At 43.5% G+C, this 10,140-nt stretch overlaps 1 long non-coding RNA gene across 1 annotated transcript; it reads left to right on the top strand.

Annotated features, from left to right (window-relative positions):
* Window positions 1–712: 712 nt before the first annotated feature.
* Window positions 713–1,397, top strand: LOC115206038 (uncharacterized). The gene is made up of 2 exons (XR_003880733.1): window positions 713–837; window positions 1,004–1,397. It is a non-coding gene; the product is annotated as an uncharacterized LOC115206038 (long non-coding RNA).
* Window positions 1,398–10,140: the final 8,743 nt, after the last annotated feature.

Here is a 10,140-nt window from a genome sequence, read left to right as displayed (position 1 = left end):
CAGTATCTCTCTCTCCTTTATCTCTGTAGTGGATGGTCTACTCTGTTAGAGGATCAGTATCTCTCTCTCCTTTATCTCTGTACTGATGGTCTACTCTGTTAGAGGATCAGTATCTCTCTCTCCTTTATCTCTGTAGTGGATGGTCTACTCTGTTAGAGGATCAGTATCTCTCTCTCCTTTATCTCTGTAGTGGATGGTCTACTCTGTTAGAGGATCAGTATCTCTCTCTCCTTTATCTCTGTAGTGGATGGTCTACTCTGTTAGAGGATCAGTATCTCTCTCTCTCCTTTATCTCTGTAGTGGATGGTCTACTCTGTTAGAGGATCAGTATCTCTCTCTCTCCTTTATCTCTGTAGTGGATGGTCTACTCTGTTAGAGGATCAGTATCTCTCTCTCCTTTATCTCTGTAGTGGATGGTCTACTCTGTTAAAGGAGAGAGAGATACTGATCCTCTAACAGAGTAGACCATCCACTACAGAGATAAAGGAGAGAGAGATACTGATCCTCTAACAGAGGATCAGTATCTCTCTCTCCTTTATCTCTGTAGTGGATGGTCTACTCTGTTAGAGGATCAGTATCTCTCTCTCCTTTATCTCTGTAGTGATGGTCTACTCTGCCAGAGGATCAGCCCAGGTGTGCAGTGTGCCAGCAGGTTCTGAGGGGTCCAGTCTCTATCACCTGTGGACACAGGTTCTGCAGACAGTGCCATCACCAGATACTGGGAGAAACCTGCTCCTTCAGGAGACTATGACTGTCCTCAGTGTAGAAAGAGATCCAGAACACGTCCTGTACTACAGAACCTGAGGGAACCCAATGATGCAAGAGGCTCTGAAAACAGTAAGAACACTTGCAGACCTGTGCTAAGTCAATACCTCAATATGATTTAAATGTAGTTAACTACAATAATATGAGATAATATAAGTTACTGTAGTTGTGGAAGATCCACTTTTCATCCTGTCAATGAATGTGTCTGATACACATCCTTTTTACTCCTCCCTTGTAGTGGAGGACAGCCTGCAGAGAGCTATAGTAAGCCATAAAGCCAGCCTGCAGAGAGCCATAGTAAACCATAAAGACAGCCTGCAGAGAGCCATAGTAAACCATAAAGACAGCCTGCAGAGAGCCATAGTAAACCATAAAGACAGCCTGCAGAGAGCCATAGTAAACCATAAAGCCAGTCTGAAAGGAGGTATGAATGTGTGATAGAAGGCATGGAAACAGCAGGGAACCAAACTCCCCTCAACAGGATTTACACAGAGCTCTACATCACAGAAGGAGAGAGTGAAGGGGTTAACAATGAACATGAGGTGTGGCAGCTAGAGACAGCATCCAGGACACCAACCTCACATGACACAGCAATCCACTGCAATGACATCTTTAAACCCTTACCTGGCCAAGAGAGAAGCATCAGAAACTGTGCTGACGAAGGGCAATCGCTGGCATCGGGAAAACTGTCTCTGTGCAGAAGTTCATCCTAGACTGGGCTGAAGGAAGGCTAACCAAGATGTGGAGATCATATTTGTGCTTCCTTTCCGGGAGCTGACTTGATCAAAGATCTCCAGTACAGTCTTCTCAGACTTTTAAATGACTTCCACACAGAACTAGACATAGGCAATGCACAGAAACTCACTGCCTGTAAAGCTATGTTCATCTTGATGGTTTGGATGAAAGCAGACTTCCATTGGATTTCCAGCACCATGAAAAGGTGTCTGATGTCACCCAGACATCATCTGTTGATGTTCTGCTGACAAACCTCATCAAGGGGAATCTGCTTCCCTCTGCTCTCCTATGGATAACCTCCCGACAAGCAGCAACCAATCAGATCCCCCCTGAGTGTGTTGACCAGGTGACAGAAGTACGAGGGTTCAATGACCCACAGAAGGAGGAGTACTTCAGGAAGAGATTCAGTGATGAGGACCTGGCCAGCAGAATCATCTCACACATAAAGACATCAAGGAGCCTCCACATCATGTGCCACATGCCAGTCTTCTGTTGGATTTCTGCAATAGTCTTTGAACACATGTTGAGTACAGACAAGAGGAGAGAGATGCCCACGACTCTAACTGAGATGTCCATACACTTCCTGCTCATTCAGACCAGCCTGAAGAACCAGAAGTATCATGGAAGAGATGAGATGGATCATGAGGAGCTCATGGAGTCAGATAAGGAAATTCTTCTGAAGCTGGGGAAGCTGGCGTTTGAAATCTGGAGAAGGTAATCTCATGTTCTATGAAGAAGACCTGAAAGAGGCTGGCCTTGATGTCAAGAAGCCTCGGTGTACTCAGGAGTGTGAACACAAATCTTTAAAGAAGAGTCTGTGTATTTCAGAGAGTGGTGTACTGCTTTGTTCATCTGGAGCATCAGGAGTTTCTCTCAGCTGTCTACTGTACCATTGTTACACAACCAGGAAACATGATGCACTGAAGCCCTTCTCAGAGAAAGTCTAGAGGCTGCGTGTGAAAAGCTAACCTTGTATGAGCTGCTGAAGAGTACCGTGGATAAAGCCTTGGAGAGTAAGAATGGACACCTGGACCTTTTTGTCCGCTTCCTTCATGGCATGTCACTGGTGTCCAATCAGAAACTCCTACGAGGTCTGGTGACACAGACAGAAAGCAGTCCGGAGAGCGTCAAGAAAACAATCCGATCCCTTAAGGTGACAAAGAGGAAGAACATCTCCCCTGAGAGGTGCATCAATCTCTTCCACTGTCTGATAGAGAATGAAAGACCATTCAGTACAGGAGGAAATCCAAGAGTACTTGAGGTCAGAGAACAGATCCAAAAACCTCTCCCATGCTCAGTGTTCAGCACTGGCCTACATGCTGCAGATATCAGAGGAGGTTCTGGATGTGTTTAACCTGAAGGAATACAAGACATCAGAGGAGGGTCGTAGGAGACTGCTCCCAGCGGGTGAGAGGTGCAGGAAAGCGCTGTAAGTATTATTGTAAATATCGCACACCAAAATAGATTGTAGTTATAGCAGTATTTCATTGGCTGACTGGCTCTGTAAGTACTCATGTGACTATCTCTCAGACCAAACTTTACTGGAATGTAGGAACAACAGTATTTCATTGGCTGAATAACTTCTATCAGCTGAAAACTCTAAAACAAACTATAATTCAAACTGATCAGGAAAAAGTTGTAGCATTGACCATGAATGCACGAGATACACATTATTCATGCAGCGTAACTGTGAAAGCAGGGAAAGCTGAGCGTAACATTTTAATACAACCTGTCTGTCATTGGTATTTATTCTGTGTTGGCAGACTCACTGGCTGTAAACTCACAGACACATTCTGTGAAGTGTTGGCCTCAGTTCTCAGTTCAAACCCCTCACAACCTGAGAGAGCTGGATCTGAATAACAATGACCTGAGGATTCAGGAGTGCAGCTGCTCTCTGCTGGACTGGGGAATCCCACTGCAAACTGGAGACTCTGAGGTCAGTATTGAATATAGTGTGGACTGTATACTCAATACAATCTAAATCTGATACCTCACTGTCTGTCTTTGACTGATACTGCTTTTTAAACTGTCTGGTCAGTCAATCCAAATATTTGTACAATACATGTTTCTCTCTACAAGCAAGACTTTCCATAATTTGTAATTTCTTATAATGATACATTCATTAATTTATAAATATATATTGCAGGTTTCAGGACACTGATTTATCTGAACATGTTGAACAAATATACACTGCTCAAAAAAATAAAGGGAACACTTAAACAACACAATGTAACTCCAAGTCAATCACACTTCTGTTAAATCAAACTGTCCACTTAGGAAGCAAACACTGATTGACAATACATTTCACATGCTGTTGTGCAAATGGAATAGACAACAGGTGGAAATTATAGGCAATTAGCAAGACACCCCCAATAAAGGAGTGGTTCTGCAGGTGGTGACCACAGACCACTTCTCAGTTCCTATGCTTCCTGGCTGATGTTTGGTCACTTTTGAATGCTGGCGGTGCTTTCACTCTAGTGGTAGCATGAGACGGAGTCTACAACCCACACAAGTGGCTCAGGTAGTGCAGCTCATCCAGGATGGCACATCAATGCGAGCTGTGGCAAGAAGGTTTTGCTGTGTCTGTCAGCGTAGGTCCAGAGCATGGAGGCGCTACCAGGAGACAGGCCATTACATCAGGAGACCGTGTGAGGAGGCCGTAGGAGGGCAACAACCCAGCCAGGGACCGCTACCTCCGCCTTTGTGTAAGGAGGAGCAGGAGAAGCACTGGCCAGAGCCCTACAAAATGACCTCCAGCAGGCCACAAATGTGCATGTGTCTGCTCAAACGGTCAGAAACAGACTCCATGAGGGTGGTATGAGGGCCCGACGTCCACAGGTGGGGGTTGTGCTTACAGCCCAACACCGTGCAGGACGTTTGGCATTGCCAGAGAACACCAAGATTGGCAAATTCGCCACTGGGCACCCTGTGCTCTTCACAGATGAAAGCAAGTTCACACTGAGCACGTGACAGACGTGACAGAGTCTGGAGACGCCGTGGAGAACGTTCTGCTGCCTGCAACATCCTCCAGCATGACCGGTTTGGCGGTAGGGTCAGTCATGGTGTGGGGTGCATTTCTTTGGGGGGCCGCACAGCCCTCCATGTGCTCGCCAGAGGTAGCCTGACTGCCATTAGGTACTGAGATGAGATCCTCAGACCCCTTGTGAGACCATATGCTGGGCGTTGGACCTGGGTTCCTCCTAATTCAAGACAACGCTAGACCTCATGTGGCTGGAGTGTGTCAGCAGTTCCTGCAAGAGGAAGGCATTGATGCTATGGACTGGCCCGCCCGTCCCCAGACCTGAATCCAATTGAGCACATCTGGGACATCATGTCTCGCTCCATCCACCAACGCCACGTTGCACCACAGGACTGTCCAGGAGTTGGCGGATGCTTTAGTCCAGGTCTAGGAGGAGATCCTCAGGAGACCATCCGCCACCTCATCAGGAGCATGCCTAGGCGTTGTAGGGAGGTCATACAGGCACGTGGAGGCCACACACACTACTGAGCCTGATTTTTGACTTGTTTTAAGGACATTACATCAAAGTTGGATCAGCCTGTAGTGTGGTTTTCCACTTTAATTTTGAGTGTGACTCCAAATCCAGACCTCCATGGGTTGATAAATGGATTTCCATTGATTATTTTTGTGTGATTTTGTTGTCAGCACATTCAACTATGTAAAGAAAAAAGTAATTAATAAGATTATTTCTTTCATTCAGATCTAGGATGTGTTGTTTAACTGTTCCCTTTATTTTTTTGAGCAGTGTATATTTTCACCCACCAAAGAATATCAGTGTGATTTTAATATGATTTGACTCTTTGCAGGCTGTCAGGCTGTCTAGTTACAGAGGAAGGCTGTGCTTCTCTGGTCTCAGCTCTGAGGTCAAACCCCTCACACCTGAGAGAGCTGGACCTGAGCTACAATCACCCAGGAGTCTCAGGAGTCAGACTGCTCTCTGCTGGACTGGAGGATCCACACTGCAGACTGGAGAAACTCAAGTATGTAGAGGGTTTATGTCAATGTTCATATCAGACATGTTTGACTTAAGATGAAGAAGATATGAATCTATATGTTGTTTGAGAGAATAAACCAAATGCATCTGCCATTGTCCTTCTACACTACTCGTTAAATTAACAGTGTGTTTGTGAAGTCATGATGATCTCTTTGTCAGGCTGTCAGGCTGTGGAGTCACAGAGGAAGGCTATGCTTCTCTGGTCTCAGCTCTGAGGTCAAACCCCTCACACCTGAGAGAGCTGGACCTGAGTAACAATGACCTGAAGGATTCAGGAGTGAAGCTGCTCTCTGCTGGACTGGGGAATCCCCACTGTAAACTGGAGACTCTGAGGTCAGTATTCCTGTAGTTGGTCAACAAGTGATAACTGTTCACCAGATCCACATGTGTTTACCAGGCACACGTAGTCCACACCATATGTGTTTGGACAGTGAAGCCTACAGTTTTACATTTGGTGCTATGCTCCAGAATTTTGGATTAGAGATAGAATGTTTCATATTAGGTGACAGTACAGAATGTCACCTTTTATTTGAGGGTGTTTTCATACATAGCTGTGTTACTGTTAAGAAAGGAAAGCACTTTATGCATGTAGTTCTCCCATTTGAAGAAGTCTTAATTATTTGGACATATTCAGTTATATTGTATTAAAGTAGTCATAAGTTTAGTATGTGGTCCCATATTCCATGCCTGCAGTGATTACATCAAGCTTGTGATTCTACTAACTTGTTGAATGCATTTGCAGTTTGTCTTGGTTGTGTTTTGGATGATGTTTTTCCTAATAGAAACTGAATGGTGAATAATGTCCTGTCATTTTGGAGTCACTTCACTTGTATTGTCAGTAAGAATAGAATATGTTTCTGGACACTTCTACATTCATGTGGATGCTACCATGATTATGAATAATCATGAATGAATCGTGAATAATGACAAATGAGAAAGTTACTGGGGCACAAAGATCAGACCCCCTCTGTTATTGGTAATGGTGAGAGGTTAGCATGTTTTGTTGTAACCTCTGTTATTGGTAATGGTGAGAGGTTAGCATGTTTTGTTGTATCCTCTGTTATTGGTAATGGTGAGAGGTTAGCATGTTTTGTTGTAGCCTCTGTTATTGGTAATGGTGAGAGGTTAGCATGTTTTGTTGTAGCCTCTGTTATTGGTAATGGTGAGAGGTTAGCATGTTTTGTTGTAACCTCTGTTATTGGTGATGGTGAGAGGTTAGCATGTTTTGTTGTAGCCTCTGTTATTGGTGATGGTGAGAGGTTAGCATGTTTTGTTGTAGCCTCTGTTATTGGTAATGGTGAGAGGTTAGCATGTTTTGTTGTAGCCTCTGTTATTGGTAATGGTGAGAGGTTAGCATGTTTTGTTGTAGTCTCTGTTATTGGTAATGGTGAGAGGTTAGCATGTTTTGTTGCAGCCTCTGTTATTGGTAATAGCGAGAGGTTAGCATGTTTTGTTGTAGCCTCGTTATTGGTAATGGTGAGAGGTTAGCATGTTTTGTGGTAGCCTCTGTTATTGGTAATGGTGAGAGCTTAGCATGTTTGTTGTAGCCTCTGTTATTGGTATGGTGAGAGCTTAGCATGTTTTGTTGTAGCCTCTGTTATTGGTATGGTGAGAGGTTAGCATGTTTTTGTTGTAGCATCTGTTATTGGTAATGGTGAGAGGTTAGCATGTTTTGTTGTAGACTCTGTTATTGGTAATGGTGAGAGGGTTAGCATGTTTTGTTGTAGCCTCTGTTATTGGTAATGGTGAGAGGTTAGCATGTTTTTTGTAACCTCTGTTATTGGTGATGGTTGAGAGGTTAGCATGTTTTGTTGTAGCCTCTGTATTGGTGATGGTGAGAGGTTAGCATGTTTGTTGTAGCCTCTGTTATTGGTAATGGTGAGAGGTTAGCATGTTTTGTTGTAGCCTACTGTTATTGGTAATGGTGAGAGGTTTAGCTGTTTTGTTGTAGTCTCTGTTATGGTAATGGTGAGAGGTTAGCATGTTTTGTTGCAGCCTCTGTTATTGGTAATAGCGAGAGGTTAGCATGTTTTGTTGTAGCCTCTGTTATTGGTATGGTGAGAGGTTAGCATGTTTTGTTGTAGCCTCTGTTATTGGTAATGGTGAGAGCTTAGCATGTTTTGTTGTAGCCTCTGTTATTGGTAATGGTGAGAGCTTAGCATGTTTTGTTGTAGCCTCTGTTATTGGTAATGGTGAGAGGTTAGCATGTTTTGTTGTAGCCTCTGTTATTGGTAATGGTGAGAGGTTAGCATGTTTTGTTGTAGACTCTGTTATTGGTAATGGTGAGAGGTTAGCATGTTTTGTTGTAGACTCTGTTATTGGTAATGGTGAGAGGTTAGCATGTTTTGTTGTAGACTCTGTTATTGGTAATGGTGAGAGGTTAGCATGTTTTGTTATAGCCTCTGTTATTGGTAATAGGTGAGAGGTTAGCATGTTTTGTTGTAGCCTCTGTTATTGGTAATGGTGAGAGGTTAGCATGTTTTGTTGTAGCCTCTGTTATTGGTAATGGTGAGAGGTTAGCATGTTTTGTTGTAGCCTCTGTTATTGGTAATGTGAGAGGTTAGTATGTTTTATTGTAGCCTCTGTTATTGGTAATGGTGAGAGGTTAGCATGTTCTATTGTAGTCTCTGTTATTGGTAATGGTGAGAGGTTAGCATGTTTTGTTGTAGCCTCTGTTATTGGTAATGGTGAGAGGTTAGCATGTTTTGTTGTAGCCTCTGTTATTGGTAATGGTGAGAGGTTAGCATGTTATGTTGTAATCTCTGTTATTGGTAATGGTGAGAGGTTAGCATGTTTTGTTTTATCCTCTGTTATTGGTAATGGTGAGAGGTTAGCATGTTTTGTTGTAGTCTCTGTTATTGGTAATGGTGAGAGGTTAGCATGTTTTGTTGTAGCCTCTGTTATTGGTGATGGTGAGAGGTTAGCATGTTTTGTTGTACCCTCTGTTATTGGTAATGGTGAGAGGTTAGCATGTTTTGTTGTAGCCTCTGTTATTGGTAATGGTGAGAGGTTAGCATGTTTTGTTGTAGCCTCTGTTATTGGTAATGGTGAGAGGTTAGCATGTTTTGTTGTAGTCTCTGTTGTTGGTAATGGTGAGAGGTTAGCATGTTTTGTTGTAGCATCTGTTATTGGTAATGGTGAGAGGTTAGCATGTTTTGTTGTATCCTCTGTTATTGGTAATGGTGAGAGGTTAGCATGTTTTGTTGTAGTCTCTGTTGTTGGTAATGGTGAGAGGTTAGCATGTTTTGTTGTAGCCACTGTTATTGGTAATGGTGAGAGGTTAGCATGTTTTGTTGTAGCCTCTGTTATTGGTAATGGTGAGAGGTTAGCATGTTTTGTTGTAGTCTCTGTTGTTGGTAATGGTGAGAGGTTAGCATGTTTTGTTGTAGCATCTGTTATTGGTAATGGTGAGAGGTTAGCATGTTTTTGTTGTATCCTCTGTTATTGGTAATGGTGAGAGGTTAGCATGTTTTGTTGTAGCCTCTGTTATTGGTAATGGTGAGAGGTTAGCATGTTTTTGTTGTATCCTCTGTTATTGGTAATGGTGAGAGTTTAGCATGTTTTGTTGTAGCCTCTGTAACTTTATCACTCATAATGTTTCATGATTGATTCATGATATGTATTTCTGGCATCATCAGGATTAAAGGATTAAGTTCAAAGTGCTTTCATTTACAAAATTAGCTTCACTGTCAAATAGATATTGTTTGGACTGTTCATGTTTTAAGTCTCCCTATATTTCTGTTACTACGGTGATATCACTCTGTTATTAGTACACCTGGGAGGGTCACTGTTGATGGACCTGGTCTGAGTGTCATGGTAACCATGGTAACCACGTATTGTGGTAATACGGTATATGATTTGACTCTTTGCAGGCTGTCAGGCTGTCTGGTCACAGAGGAAGGCTGTGCTTCTCTGGTCTCAGCTCTGAGTTCAAACCCCTCACACCTGAGAGAGCTGGACCTGAGCTACAATCACCCAGGAGACTCAGGAGTCAGACTGCTCTCTGCTGGACTGGAGGATCCACACTGCAGACTGGAGAAACTCAAGTATGTAGAGGGTTTACGTCAATGTTCATATCAGACATGTTTGACTTATCAGGCTAGTTAAGACAAACACTCTCACCACCACTTGGACAAAGTTATATGCTGACTGTGTGTGTGTCCAGTCAGTGTGTGTGTGTGTGTGTGTGTCCTGTGTGTGTGTCCTGTGTGTGTGTCCTGTGTGTGTGTCCTGTGTGTGTGTCCTGTTTTTATGTCCTATGTGTGTGTGTGTGTGATTGTCTTGTGTGTGTATGTGTGTGTCCAGTGTGAAACACACACACAGGACACACACACACACACAGGACATACAAACAGGACACACACACACACACACACAGGACACACACACACAGGACATACACACACACACACACACACACACACAGGACACACATACACACACACACACACAGGACACACACACACACACCACACACACACAAACACAGGACATACACACAGGACATACACACACACAGGACATACACACACACACAGGACATACACACACACACACAGGGACATACACACACACACACAGGACATAAACACACACACACAGGACATACACACCACACACACACACA

The sequence above is a fragment of the Salmo trutta genome, chromosome 1, assembly GCF_901001165.1.
Source record: "Salmo trutta chromosome 1, fSalTru1.1, whole genome shotgun sequence".
NCBI classification, from domain to species: Eukaryota; Metazoa; Chordata; class Actinopteri; order Salmoniformes; family Salmonidae; genus Salmo; species Salmo trutta.
The sequence above is the reverse complement of the archived record's forward strand: the minus strand, read 5'-3'. Positions and strand labels throughout refer to the sequence as shown.